Here is a 15,496-nt window from a genome sequence, read left to right on the forward strand (position 1 = left end):
GAGTTAATTTATGCCCCTAAACATAAAATAAATTACCCATTTAAAAATGATTCTATTACTCCCATTTTAGAAAAAAAATATAAAGATATTATTTCTAATAAAGAAATTATTGCTAATTTTCCACCAAAAGGAGAAATTATTATTAACGATATGTTTATTGCGACTCCTTTAGTTCAAGCCCCAAATCAATTAACTACAGAAAAGGGTCTTCAAAAAATCATTTACCAAAATAATTATGCAAACGAAACCTTATCTAGTATTACCGAGCATTTAGTAAAAATTGAAGAAAAAATTTTCAAAGACAAGAATGATAATAAGCAAGATATGGCAAGCACTAGCAATATAAATTTTGTTCCTTGTCAAATCGATGGTAATTTTAATCTAGGAAATACGGATTTAATTAACGAATTAGAAAAAAGACTTTCAAAACTCCATATCTCAAACACTAACAGTATTAATACCCTTACAAATGATGAAGCTGAAAATAGTGATATTAATAGTGAAACAAATTTTGAAACCCTTGCTCGACAATTTGATAATTCAAATGATGATATTAGTCAACTCACTAATGATTTTTCAAATCTTAATAAAATTCATCAATCAAAGCGAAGCTCTTTCGGAAAGAATCCAAAGCCAACCATAAGAAATTATTGGAATAGGCCCTCTCTTCCAGATGTTCAACTAGAAGAACGAACTTTTCAATTTGATCGTTCTCAATATGATGGTAATTCTGTTTATGAATGGAATGTTGATGGCCATTCTGAACATCAAATTATGAATATTGTACAAGAAATGACTATGGCTGCTAATGCTTATAAAGCTCATAATAATACTCAACTTCAAATTGTTAATATTATTACTTCTGGTTTTACTGGTAGTCTCAAAGGATGGTGAGATTTCTATATTTCACAAGAAGAAAAAGATTATATTTTATCTGCTAAGAAAACTATTATAAAACAAGAAAATAATCAACAAATACAAACGTTTGAAGATGATATGGTTAACACTTTAATTTTTGCTATTATCAAAAACTTTGTAGGAGATCCTACTACTTTTCAAGAAAAAACTTCAGAAATTTTAATGAATTTACATTGCAGAAAACTTACTGATTTTAGATATATATATATATATATATATATATATATATATATATATATATATATATATATATATATATATATATATATATATATATATATATGTTCAGGTTCATTTGAGACCTGCTAATTTTGTGAGACCGTGAGATCAAATCTAAAAGTAATTTTAAAATGCAAAATAAAAGGAAAAATCCGAATTTTTTTTTAATTATTATTTTCGTCACTTTAATTACCTAAAAAAAATAAAAAAAAATTACCATTTTTTTAAAAAATACGTGAAATATTCTAATAGAATATTACACTGTAAATATTCTAATGTGATTTTCAGAATATTAGAATATTCTACTAGATTTTTCAGATATGTAAAATAGTCTAATATTCTACTAGAATATGTAAAAAAATGTATTTTTTTCATTTTTTTGGTATTTTTTTAAATTTTTTTTGGAAAGTATAAATGACGAAAATAATATTTTAAAAATTCTTTTCGAAAATTTTCAATTATTTTGCATTTTAAAAAAATATTTTTTTTATCTACAAATTGAGTGGCTAGGATTGCGTCTCATGGTCTCACAAAATTAGGCCGTCTCACATGAACCTAACCATATATATATATATATATATATATATATATATATATATATATATATATATATATATATATATATATATATATATATATATATATAGGGAAAAGTGAATATACTTTATAGCCTCGCCTAAGCTTAGGTATTAAACCTCATGAAACTATGTGGTTTTATTAGATAAAGATTGCAATTAGGTGATTCATGATTAACACTTTACGTTGCAGATTCAATATTGAAGCAATAATTTTGATAGGGAAGCAAAAATGTTAATTATCTTTGACCTTAATGATGGTGGAAAACAGTAATGTTTACTGACATGAAGTAATAAACGATAATGGAGGAAAGAAAACATGGATGGTTAAACGATAATATAGGAAAGAAATGCAATGGGGAATTGTATATTTACCAATTGAAAACTGAATCGGTTATATTTACTAAGATAAAAGTGCATAATTTAGATGTTTAGTACCTAAACTTAGGTGGGGTTGTAATGTATATTCTCTATCCCTATATATATATATATATATATATATATATATATATATATATATATATATATATATAAGTGCAACTTCGAGCTTGATAATATTATAGATTTGGAGCATTTCCTCACTATCATGCATAGGAGTTATAGGTCGTTGAAGTAACGTAAGCTGACCCATACGATTCATGTCTCAATCTGGTCCATTTGGAGAGTAAGGAAAAATAAGGATTTCAACGTCACTACAAACAAAATTACATTTAGTGGCACAAGTTTTTAGTGACATAAATTTTTAGTGCCACTATATTATTGTTTTTAGTGTCATAATTTTTTATGTCAATGTAAGTGTCTTAAAATTCTAATTTTCAAGCCCCCTCGTTATTACTAAAATTAAAGCCTTCCGCCCACTTTATAATTTTCATTTCTGGGTGCTCTTTCCCTCTTCACTCAAATATGGGCGCCTTTTCTAATTTTCATAAGAGGAAATGGATCAGGAGGGTAACGATGTTTCAAAATCGTTCAAAAAACATCATTGAAGTTTGTTATGTTTAAAAAACACCATCCAAGTAAGGTCTTTGTATAAAAAATATCAGCAAACTATACGTTTTTTTAAAGGTTACCCACTGGTAACCAACTCTTGTAGGTTAAATGAATGACTTGACCGAATTATTGGTGACATGACATAATAATTAGTGACATGACATTAGTTGATACATTCCTCCTTTAAAAATCGATTTAGGGCTTCTTCAGGACGGATGGAATTTATGGACAATGGGATAAATATCCATAAGTTGCTCAAGGAATAAGATTTGTGAAAATCATAAGAAGCGTAGTAGTTTGCATTCCATTCCAGTTTAGTCATGACCTGTACCTAGACGATATGCAAACAACAAGTAGATTTCACCACACTACAAATTGACATAAATATTCATCAAGACACTATTGTAGTCACATTACAAATTGGGATACATATACAAAAAAGTGTATTGCTCAAGATTGTTATACTACCCATAGAAAAATCTTACACATATATATTCAAAAAATGAATCGCATAACCAAGCAAATATATAGGAGAAAGACATGATACAGATTTTGGTTAAAGTTACTATTCAGTTGGGACAAACCCTAAAGTTTTTTTACAGGATTAGTCTTTGTGGTTGATGTCTGAATCCGAGAAGGATTCCCACAGCCACAAGGGTTTGTATCATCAAATATATTATGTGTCTTTAAAATGTGTGAGCTTGAGTTGGAGATCGTCAATTTAGAAGAAGAAGAGCAATCAGAGGAGAAGAAGAAGTCGTTGTTCATGAAGAAGCCATAAATCGGTTTATAAAGAAGGAATATATCAATTAATTTCTTCCCACTAATTATTATACCATGTTATAATAGTTAAGCCAAGTCATCCTTTAACTTGTAAGAGCCGGTTACCGGTGTGTAATATCAAACCTTACTTGGATGGTGTTTTTTGAACAAACCAAACTTGGATGGTGAACGATTTTGAAGCGTAGTCACCCTTTTGAGTCATTTCCTTTTGTGTTTTTTCCTTTAATTATTTTTTACCGGTAATTGCCCGTTACTATAAGGTGAAATTTGAACAAATTATGTAGTTCGTTGGTGTTTTTTTGTACAAAGGTTTTACTTGGATGATATTTTTTGAACAGACCAAACTTAAATGATATTTTTTGAACGATTTTGAAACATAGTTGCCCTATAAGTCATTTTTCTTATCATAAACTCCCAATTTCTAGATCTCTCTCCATCTCTACGACCAATGAGTCGATGTTCATCACTGAGGGTAGAACCCTAAACTCATTCTCTTTTTATCCTGAATACATTACTTTAAGAGGTCATAGTCGCTGACTCACCATCCTTTTCACGTCACACCTCACCTTCTTCATGAAGCCCTAACACTAACCTATTTCTTTTCCTTGAATCTTTGAATCATGTTGTCTAATTCCCTTCCAACTCTTCAAGTCTTGCAAGCTCACGATTGAGAAGAAATCTGCATGGAAATAGGAACAGAGTTCCACCTCATGATTTAGTGTTGTCTTTTGTGTTCATCCCAGTCTATCGTAATCATGGGCTCGTATTTATCAGTTGCCCCCTCTCTCTAAGATATGTCATGGCAATCTCAAGAGCCTCTATGGGGTTATTGTTGGCTTATTCGCCTGATAGGTTCTTTGAATTGAACTATTAAAGGTACCATTCAATGAGTCAATTAGGCAATTAGAAACTTCATAATCCTTAATGCATTTGTTAATTTAATGTTTATACAAAATTTTAAAAATTTATATGCTTATATAAGTCTAATTTATCAAGCTAAGCCATATAATTACTGTGTGATTTGTGACAGGAGGTATTGTCATACTCATGTCTTAGATTAGTCTCAAGACTTCTTCCCTTTGAAGATCATGGTTGAGAAGGTAAAAGGTTCCATTGCCAATACTATATGCAAATTTCAATTTACCATAGTACTAAACTTTATTAGTCGTCAGTGATTTACTATCAAACAATGCAACTATTTGTTAAAACTTAAATACATGATGAGTAAATTTGATAAGTCTTAATACTTCATCCCATTTAAGAAGTTTTTGGAATGATTATTCATGTTTTCTCCATAGAGATAAGTTGTTTTTAGAAGAGTTGGAATAATATTATACAAAAGTATGTAAACTTGTTTAATTCTGAAAACAAGTTGATGCCATTTACTTGGATTGTCATAAGAAAGTGAGTAATATTAAATTTACGTGGATTTTCATAAAACTGTAAGTAGTTTTGTCCTCATTTTTTGTTTTATCTTTTTTAAATTTTACGTTGGTATTTGATTATTAAATACCATAAGTACATAATATGCTTGAAATTACATGATTTATTATTCCTTTTGTATAAAAACATAAATCAATAGAAAGTTCAATAAATACATGTTGTTACAACAAAACGAAGCTATATGTCCAAACATGCCAAATACTATAATAATACATACATCTAAAGAATTAAGCGTACAATTTAAATTCAAAACATGTATTTTGGGGAAAGAATGTACAAAATAAATTGAACGTCATTTAGCATACCGTATTATATTTTTGTAACTTTTTATATTGGTTTTAATTTTTGTAGGTCACATAAACAACATTACAACACTTGCTTTTGGTATTGGTTGCTCGATCACCAGTATTTCAGATTGTATTCTTCAAAGAAGATGGAGATGAACATGAGATTGGCGTCACTGACATGGAACCAAAAGTTTTTAAGGTAACTTCACTTTAATCGTGATTTATGAAGACTAATAGTTTGGTAAGCTTTTATTTATTAAATGTTGGTCTACAACTGTTACCCTTTATTTACAGAGATGCACTTATGGAGATATTTTGGTGATTGTCTTGGACAACATGCTATTTATTAAGTTTTTTAAGGTAAAATTGTTTAATCATATAGGTTTTTTTGTTGTGTTGGTGATTGTCTTGGAGATATTTTGGCATTCTTGGGACCTTTCTACCCTTTTGTTGGTAGCTATCTAAGTTGTTCTCTATGTTTTTGATTGCTATTTGGATATGTATCCATGTTGATTAAGGAATTAGAGAGGATTGGTTGTTTTAATTTTTGGGTTAGCTATGAGATGGTCAATTTTTCCATTTGGTTCTGCTTTTGGTTTGTTTGCTGCTGCTTTTAAATTGAGTTGCCTTCGATGGTTCATATTTGATTGTCATTCTAATAGTTGAAAGAGATTTAAACTTTGGGTTGGGATTTGGTGTGTTCTGGATCATTTTACCCCTGTTTTGGTGGTTCATATTTAACTGTCCACATTTTAACCATCTGAAGATAAAAAAAACTCTCTAAAGATAGTGTAAAGGATCTATCGGTTGATTTGTAGGTGTTTAAACTAGGCCTGACAATTGGGTTGGGTTCGGGTTGGCGGGTCAGAAAACATAAACTCAACCCAACCTATATAATATATTGGTTGACGGGTCACGGGTTGGTGGGTTGGAAACCTCAACCCAACCCAACCCATATAACCCGTTTAAGTATATGGGTTCGCGGGTACACAAGTTAATGGGTCAAACCCAACCCATATAATCCGTTTAATAAATAAATAACACATTTTAAAAAATGAGGTTTTTTCAACATAAATTCATAAAATGATTAAAGTAATTAGCATAAAAAAAAGATTTTCAACATAAATTCATAAAGTCAATAACATCCAAATAAAAATGAAAAATGAAAACATTCATAGAAAGTGGATGTGTTCTTCGTTCGTGACTCGTGAAATAACGACATGTATTTTTTCTTTTTCTGATTAACGAACTGCAAATGCAAATTAGTCACATACGAATACGGAAGGAATACAATGATATGGAAAATTACGACTACGGATGGAAATCAAATTTAATTAATAATTAAATATTTTATCTGTTTGGGTTCCCAGGTCAACCCGCCAAACCGTATATATATATATATATATATATATATATATATATATATATATATATATATATATATATATATATATATATACATACGTGTTGGCGGGTTGACCCGCGAAGCCAAACATATAATCCAACCCAACCCATTAAATAAACGGGTTGGTGGGTTGGCGGGTCAAAAATCTCAACCCAAACCCGTCAATTTTCAGGTTGGGTCAGTGTCGGGTTACGGGTTGGGTCGAGAGTTGCCACCCCTAGTTTACACTCATTGACCCATTTTCTTTTTAGCTAAATATTATAATTAATGTTTTTACTAGTTAACAATAAAATATAACTTAGAATATTATTTCATGTAAAGGATATATGCTTCTTTTTATGTCATATTTATTGGTGATATTTCTACATGTTTACCAATATTTCTACATGTTTTTGTATGATGTTTTATGGTTTATGATAGGAAACTGTTCATTGGTTGGATAAACAAGAAGAGTAATTATACAATCTTCCTGGAAAATCAAGTTTTGTGTTTCTTTTCCAACAAGTATTTAGTTTGATGGTGTTATGTTTTGAGTACTAGCATAGCTTTTAGACTTATTAATTTTTTTTTTAAAACGTTTATATTTTAAATATATTGAGAATATTGTTGTTAGACAAGATTGAATTTATATAATGATATTATGTTTCCATTTATTATTTTAATTGTCTTGTAGTTATTTGATATTCCCTTTAAAAAAATCAGAACTAATTTATTAATATAATTTCGTGTTAAAAAGTGCCATTAAAAGCAAGAAAATAATATTTATTTAACAGTTATATAGTGGTATAAAAATAGTGTCACTAAAACCTACAAATGCTCTAGTGGCATAATAGAAAAGTGCCACTGAAACACAATAAGACTGCAGCGACACAACCAAAATGTGCTACTAAAGGCTTTTAGTGACATTTTTTTTGTGCCGGTGATTTTCTAGTGGGTCTTTAGTGGCATTTTTTCGGTTTTTAATGACATTTTTTTATGCCACTAAATGTCATTTTATTTGTAGTGCATCTTTATATACTTGTCTCGATTGGTGAAAGACATTAAGATGAATTCTTTTCTTTGGATAAAAAATAAAAGAAAAGATTTATCCGTGAACTGATCCATTTGGCGTGCTTTTCCTTTTGTATCTATTTAACTTTTCCATATTTATATTGTTTTGCCCTCTAGCATCTTGTTAAGGGCCTTCTTTTTATAAAGTTGTTTTATCGTGAAAAAAATCCATGCTTTATAATCAACACTTTGAAAAGAACAATAACTTTTCGAGGCATGAGAATAAATATGAGCCAATTACTTATTTGGATTTTATTTTGAAACGACAGATTTAGATTAAACCGGTAAGTAGCTAGAAATGAAACACTACAAAAACGTGCTAGCTAAAGTTGGATTTTGGAGACAAGAAACCTAATTCACCTTTGCTTTCCTACACATTAAAAATCCAAAAAATGCCCTGCTAACATGATAAAAATATCATAATCATTCCAAAAAGAGTAGAATTCTAAAACCTCCAAAGTATCTAAAACGAAGGTAAGGCCATTGCATGAAAGGCGTTTCGTTGACCACCTATCAATCGGAATGTATACACCCAAGTAATAAGGGAATTGTAACATACACGTTTTGAGATCGTGTTTTATATAAATAATATTATGAAATATTATGTGATATTGAGTATTGAGTTCTAACAGATAGTTTTTACTAGAAATAAGGTAAAACTATGTTTAGAATCACTCATAAATTATTGGAAGTCTTATGAGATTCCAATTAAAAGCTAAATAGTGAAATTTAGCGAAAATATAAAACTTGAAATAAGTAAAATTTTATTGTTGAAAGTTGTAGATAATCTCGTTAGAAACACGTAGGCGAAAACCTCGTCGAAATCCGAGTTATAACGAAGAAGTTATGACCAATCGAAGATCCGCGATAAAACCGGCACGGTGCCGAATGACGTAAAAAGTGAGTTTTTGATTAAATACTTTTTAGCCTTAGTGATCTAAATGAAAGTCGTAGTATTCGTTGAACCGAGAAGTTCGATAAAAAGAACACCAAAATCTGACTTCGTATGAGGAAATTATGATTTTTACAAGTTTCAGCTTAGCAGTAGACAGCTAAAAACTCGAATTTTAGATCGAGTGATTTTTAGCCGACACGACCTAAATGAGAATCGAAGGTCTCGTCATTAGTAGTACAACGGTAAAAAGTCTGACGAAAACGGACGTCAGATGAAGAAGTTATGAATTTTTAACGGATTTACCAGTCCCGGTTTGTTAAAAATAATAATATAAAAATAAATCAAAATTTTCAGGCGAAGTCTAAACGGAAGTTGTAGAGCATAGTTTTCTCTACGCGTGCATATAAAGAACGTCAAAAACGGAGCTCGTATGAGAAAGTTATGGATTTTACAAGATTTGGCACAATTTTCGAGAAAAATCGCATGAATAGTGATTGCCACGTCACCCTCGCTCGGAGCTGGCCACGTGTACGAAGCTGCTGAGTGGCAGGTCCGAGAAGCGACGCGTGTCGCACAGGTGTCAGAAAGGAAGCCACGTGATCCTCGCATGCTCCCACGTGATCTGACCCTCGTGTAAGCTCCTGATTCGACCGAGGAGAAGGCCCAATCCGAAGCAGCCAGCTCTCCGGCCGAAGCTTCGCCCTGCTGCCGCGTGTTCTGAGCCTCGCACACATGCCCCCCTCTCCTCGCTTCGGATCCAAGGCTCGCACCTATATAAGGGGTGCGAGACCTCCCGGTTAAGAGTTTGAATTTTGGCCTTTTTCACCCCTTTTCAACATTTACTTTCATTCTAACCTCCCCCGAAGCCCCAGTACTTATTCCAAAGCCCGAAGCGCGCCCCGAGATTCCCGAAAAAAAATTTATCTTTTCGGTTTTGAAGTCCTACCTTCGCAAGGCCCGGTTTTCAACGACGAAAGTCATATTTAGAGCCGAAGTGCTGCCCGAATTACTATTTTGACCCCCGATTATTTCTCGGTGAGTTTAATAAATAGGAACAATTGTATGTTATGTGTTATATGTGCTATGTGCTTTTCAGTGTTATTATTCCGGTTTATTTTCCCGTGTTAATTTTATTCGCTATGTTTAATAGCAAAGCAATACCTTTGACCATGTGATCAGTGAAAGGACTTAGATTCATATTGGTACTGGTACATAGCCTCTGGCCATGTAGAACATGTCTCCGTAAGAGAATGATTTCTATTCTATGGTATTGGCAGATGGTTAGACAGGGCATGAAAACCTGAAATCTACCAAAAGGTTAATCCGAAGTTGTATGTCTTCTGTGCCAATTGGGCCAAAGTTTTATTGATGTATATCAAGTATGGTAATTGTTATGTCTCATTGATTGTATATTTTTGAATCAAATCAATGATTGATATGGAAAGTTTGTCACATGATTCTCATATGCCTTTGTTGTTCCTTGATCCTCCTTTCCTCTGCCATAGTGAAGTATATATATGGCATAACGTTATATTATATCTATTATTGAACTCACTAAGCGTCACTGCTTACCTCTCTCAATGTTTAACTAAATTGCAGGAGATAAGCATCCAGTATAGTGATATACTGGTAGAAGATTTTTGAATAGTTTGAAACTATTGTTTTGATAGAAGATTTTCGAATAGTTTGAAACTATTGTATTTTGCACTCCCATATGTATAAAACTATAGTATCCTGGGGAGTTATGTAATATATAACACTATGAAATAGCGGGTTTGTATCCAGTAGTTTGTAACCGCTTTATCAATTTAAAATATTGTTTTATGAATATGCATGTATCATGTTTTGGAATAACTATATTTTCAAGTATGAAAGTTTGGGTCTTTCAGAAATATGAAAGTATAGAAAGGGGTCCTTTCAGGAATAGAGAGTAGGGGAGTTGGAAGCTGCAACCCCCACCAAATAGCCACCCGGACCCAAAGCTTGATCGGGCAGCAGTAGGCAGTAAAAATCATGTGCAACCATCTCAATGCAACCCAAGTAGTTGGGAAAAGTAATAGACTCCGCCTCAATGACCCTAGCTAACAATATTTCCTTAGTCGGAATGCTCTCCAATCTGACAAGCGACAAGAGGATGTTTAACTTGATAGGAACCAAATTTGTTCACCTCATCTCCATCTCCTTCCCCCAACAAATGTCTATTCATGAAAGCAAGCGCAAAAGACACCGAAAACTCATCCAATACATCAAGCAACGATACTCGTCTATTACCTTGTGGATCAAGATAAACCACCTGCAGCAAAGACACAAAGCCATAACAATGCTCCTACTCAGTCCCCTCTAGGGCTCCGCCTTAGAGAGCTAATATACCAACCATAAGCAACACGGTATCTATCTGACATCTACTCATGCCAATCTAAATCATAAATTTTGTGGTAAGAAGAATAAAGGGAATAATCACCAACCCAAATATCATGCCAAAAACCCATCATCTCATCATAAACCAGGAGCATGTCTAACTTGCTAATCTTTTCTCCATTCTTACATAAGTGTTTAACAACATAATATTTGTTCATATATCTATTTCTTATCCATTCCATTTATTAAAGATGTTAGCATAGCAACATAACCACTCCTATCATGGGCAAGGGTTGTACCAATCTCAATATTGTGTACTATCACATTAATTAAAGATATATCATTTTTCCCTGGTTTTGATTTGCTTATTTTTTCCATCGGGGATAGACGAAGTTGTCATGAAAGATGAATTGAAAACCTCTTCTGTAGCTCCATTCTCCACGATATACTCCATATACTTTCTTGGAAAATTGGTCCCATTCTTCTCGGTAAAACACACCCCACAAAAACCTAAAGGTCGAGAAAGGGAGTCGCACCTGCTCGTCTCATTCTCAACAACATCAAAGTGTTTATAAGGATGAACCTTTTCCAACACTTATGTAACATCCATTTCCTGGTATGTGTTTGCGTTTACCTTATCTGTTATTTTATTGAAAACTACAACTTGTGATTTAAACCCAACATTGTGGGGCGCTTTTTTTGAAGTGTGCGCGATGCGCTTTTTGGCCCAGCCCAATTACGGGATTTTATGGTTTAATGTGTATTTAAGCACACTTATGACCTAGGGTTGGATCATTCTCAACCTCTTTCACTCATAAAGAAACCCTAGAGAAAACCCAACTCTCTCTCTCTCTCTCTCTCTCTCTCTCTCATTTGGAGCTTAAAATCTCTTTTGGAAGCTTACTTTTCATATCTTGGTGTGAAGCTTGAAGATCAAGTTGTTTGCAAAGTGGTTGGGTGAAGATTTCAAGTGTAGATCCAACAAGGTTACTCCATTTCTGGACCATTGTGAGTATAAAACTCCAATCTCGATCTTTAGTTTGTTAGATCTTTGCTTATGCCCTTTCATGGCTTATTTTTGCCTTTTGGTGTGGGATCTTGGTGTTAGATGGACTCGAACACCTTTCATGCACTCTATGATGCTTTTAGGACCTTATGAGATGATAAAGTTTGGACCTTTACCCTTCTCTTCAAGCCATGCAAGCCTTGGTGAAGCTTTAGGACATTTTGAGTGCAAAAAGATTAGATCTTGGAAGTTGTGGCCTTATAATGGATAAAGTTGGAAACTTTATCCATTTAGACATCATATTTATTCAGATCTGAAAGTGAAAGACTTGGACTTGCTAGTTTGAGACTTGAATAATGCATTCTTGGACTTTATGAGACTTTAAGTTAAGATCTTATTGGTTATGGAAAGGCTTAATGGATAAAGTTGGAAAATTTATCCATTTAGACCTTATGGGAGTTCAGATCTGGAATTTGGTGTACTGGCTATTTGTTTTGCACTTAAACCGGGCCGATTAGACTTGACTGTTGACTTGGTCAGCAGTCAGCTCGTTTGACAATGCTACATTTGGCTGACTCGGTCAGCTATTGCTGACCAAAACCACTTACTCGATCCATCAAAAATAAGCAGCTGACCCAAAAAGAAATTACCCGTTGCCTAGTTCGTCCTTCTCCGTAAAAGAAAAACACGGGAACACAACAGTTACGCTTCTCTCTCGTTCTTCATAGTGCATACAAAAGTTTCTACATCATCGCTCCCTTCGACCGACGACCTCCACGCAGCTGCCGCCGGCGACCTCCACAACATCGATAACGAACTCCACAGCATCGCAGGCAGGCCTTGTTCTTCTTTCTTGTTTTTTTTTCAAATCAATTGATGTTTATGAAATCCGAATTATTATTTTTTATGATGTACAAAATCAAATGATTTCTGTATGAAATACGAATTTGTGATTATGAAGTCAGATCATGTGTATGGAATCTGATTTTTTTTCTTTCTGAAATTCCATTTTCTTAATCAGTTGATAAGCATTGTAAGGGTTGATGTATGAAATCTAAATGTATATGTATAAAATCTAGTTATATGCTTATCAAATTAGGTTACATGCTTATGATATTAGATAATATGCTTATGAAATCATAACTTGTTGAAATCTTGTATGATGTTTGTATGAAATTAGAATTCATTGAAATGTGGGAAGATCATGATATGAAATCAAAATTTATATGCTTATGAAATCAAAATTTAAACGATGTATGTGTACTTTAGATTTTATTTGACAATTTTTATTTTTATAATTATTTTATCCAGCATAAGAAACAACATAAGGGTAATATGGTCATTTTCATCATTTAACACAATCAGTTAGATGTAGACTTAGTCATTATTTATAACACAGTCAACAACTATCATTTAAGTCACTTTACCCTTTGAATTAAGGTAAAGCACGGTGCGCTTTTCAGAGCACAATGTGCTTTTGTCTTAATGATGACTTTGTTGATTTTTTTTGGTTTGGTTGACCTTGGGTTAACCTTTGGATGTTGAGTCCTTGACTGAGATTCAATTTTGTGTTATGAACTAGGTGGTTCGTAGTACCAACATTCTCGTTACTGTAGCTGGGGTGATTGTCTGATTGACTGTGAGGTGAATTATCTCACTATACTATGTAGGATGCTAGATATCTTTGTTACTCTTGCATGTATGTCGGGCGGGACCCGTTTGTATGTTAGGCGGGACCCGTCATGTATGATGGGTGGGGCCTAATAAGTGAATTGGAAGGGGTTCGTTTAATTGAGTAGGTGGGGCCCGATATTTTGTGGGCGGGCCCGTATAGTTATGTGATATTTTGGGGAACTCACTAAGCTCTGTACTTACGGTTTTGTGGTTTAAATCTTTCAGGTACTTTGGTTTTAAAGGGAAGGGTCCGACATGATCACACAACATCCCCTGAATTTTATTCCGCATTGTTTATTTGATTCAATTTGATGTTGAGGATCTTAAATTACAAAGTTCTTTTGATACATGTTTGAGATCCAAGAAAAAAAATACGTAACTCATCATTCTTCTTGAGTTTGGTACACTCCCTTTGGTACTTGAACTCCATCCATACCCATGTTCCCCCTACGTATTAACTTTCACTTCTCCATAGCCTTTCTTATTGAGAATCTTAGAAATTTTTTTGATGGCATGCATCTCTCACATTCCCTAACACCATACACGACGAGTTTTTTACCATCAAAAAGATCACTGATCACTGGACATAAACTTCACATTTTTTTTGTTACCCCTTCCTTTGCTTTCCAATTCCAGAATTCGTGGATCCCTTTAATACAACCCCTGTTTGCATGGTTAGAGTGAGTCCTTGACTCCTTGTGTCCTCTATCTTTATTTTCTTTATGTGTAAAACATGCAACCGAAGCAAAGATGTGATGACTCCCTATCCGAATGTCACACAACGTACTTACCAACGTTGTTGATATACCACACGTAAAAACCTCACAAGCAGAAAATGAAGTCCCGCCTTCGATAGTTTCTTTGTGATGTACAAATCTGCCACAACTCCATGTTTGCGGCACATCTTTCGTAGTTCGTTTGAGTCATAGCTTGTTGGAAAATTCTTTACATAGAAGGTAATCGATAGGTTTTTCCTTTTGTGAATGTTTCATTGTAAATTTTTTTAACATATTTCTCTCACTTTCAATGCTCATCTGTTTCTCGTGAGACATAAGTTGGGCAAAAAAATTTGTCTTTACAATTACACCAAAAGATAGTAGAGGCTACGCATTTTATTTTTTATTCTTTTTGGAATTTCGTGGTTTCCTAAAGTTATAATTATATTAGACGACCAGATTGTTTTTCAACTGAAAGTATAATTAATACTATTACTTATAGATATTCGATTCAATGTTTTTTTAGAATCAAACAGATAACTAAGCCTCAATGAAAGTAGTCGAATCTTATTTTTTCATTAAATTAATTTGGTTGGATTTTTTTTTCGTATAAAAAAATAACGTATGAAAACCCAAAATAGGAATAACATCAAACAAAATGGGTGCAGAAACAGGTAAAAAGTGAAGGGAATTGAACCCGACGTGAATCGAACACGCAACCTTCTGATCTGGAGTCAGACGCGCTACCATTGCGCCACGGATCCGATGGTGATGAGCAACATTCAACTAGTTGTATTAACCTGCATTACTTCAAGGCTAAGTTTTATAATATATGTGAGACTTACATCTGTCATATAAATAAATATAATGAAAGTACATTTTCTATTCTTGGAAATACTACATGTGTAATATCTAGACTTATTATAAAGCTGCAATTATCATTTCAAGATACCAAAGTCAAGGCTTGATGTCCCACAATATAATATTAATGTCAACCATGATGTATTTCATTTTCAGTTAACATGTATTATCAGAGTATGCATTTTTCTATACTTGTATAAGCAGGGGGACAGAAAATGGACTTTTTTATGCATTTAGAAAAATTTTAAGATGACGAAGTAGATGCAAAACCAAACACCAAACACCATGGTTTAGACATAATTTTCAAATGATACAC

General features: G+C 33.0%; 1 long non-coding RNA gene and 1 other non-coding gene across 2 annotated transcripts; one reads left to right on the forward strand and one right to left on the reverse strand.

The window, feature by feature from the left end:
- The first annotated feature begins 4,513 nt into the window (after window positions 1-4,513).
- Window positions 4,514-5,776, forward strand: LOC145162828 (uncharacterized). Its single transcript, XR_013739359.1, has 3 exons — window positions 4,514-4,585; window positions 5,280-5,414; window positions 5,510-5,776. It is a non-coding gene; the product is annotated as an uncharacterized LOC145162828 (long non-coding RNA).
- Window positions 5,777-15,011: 9,235 nt separating this feature from the next.
- TRNAW-CCA (transfer RNA tryptophan (anticodon CCA)) lies at window positions 15,012-15,083 on the reverse strand. The gene has a single exon. It is a non-coding gene; the product is annotated as a tRNA-Trp (tRNA).
- Window positions 15,084-15,496: the final 413 nt, after the last annotated feature.

The sequence above is a fragment of the Lactuca virosa genome, chromosome 3 (assembly GCF_052849685.1).
Source record: "Lactuca virosa cultivar CGN04683 chromosome 3, Lactuca_virosa_CGN04683_v6, whole genome shotgun sequence".
Taxonomy (NCBI): domain Eukaryota; kingdom Viridiplantae; phylum Streptophyta; class Magnoliopsida; order Asterales; family Asteraceae; genus Lactuca; species Lactuca virosa.